This window comes from Oratosquilla oratoria, chromosome 15 (assembly GCF_046742065.1).
Source record: "Oratosquilla oratoria isolate Oo_2021 chromosome 15, ASM4674206v1, whole genome shotgun sequence".
Classification (NCBI taxonomy): Eukaryota; Metazoa; Arthropoda; class Malacostraca; order Stomatopoda; family Squillidae; genus Oratosquilla; species Oratosquilla oratoria.
Genome location: NC_134791.1, coordinates 60,307,494 through 60,307,956, shown reverse-complemented (window position 1 = coordinate 60,307,956; position 463 = coordinate 60,307,494).

Genomic DNA, 463 nt, shown 5'->3' with positions numbered 1-463 from the left:
ATAGACATATTAAAATAACACGAGATATATGAAATGCAACGTTAAATACTGCTTAAACAAATTGTACGAGATATGATAGATCAGCATTTTTTTTTTTTTTTTTGGTCAATTGAAGATTTTGTCACCATGTGACATGACGGTAGCGTTCATGGTTTAATGATGTCCAATGCATCACCCAATGATCGGCAGGACAGTTTCTTCTGGCGATAGTGACAATACACTAATAGACGTAACCGCAGCATCAGGTTTGATAATCATCAGACCTGAGATTATAATCTTTATATAGAATTAGGAGGACTAATAACTGATTTAGGATATAATGCAAATTATTGTTCACATAAGAAAATTTAACTTTTCTTAGAAGGGTAAGTACCACTTGGTGTTAGTAGGAAAATTACCGAAATAATATCATCTTGAGTGAAGCAAAGACGTTCTAATCAATATCTGTAAGAGTTATTCTTAC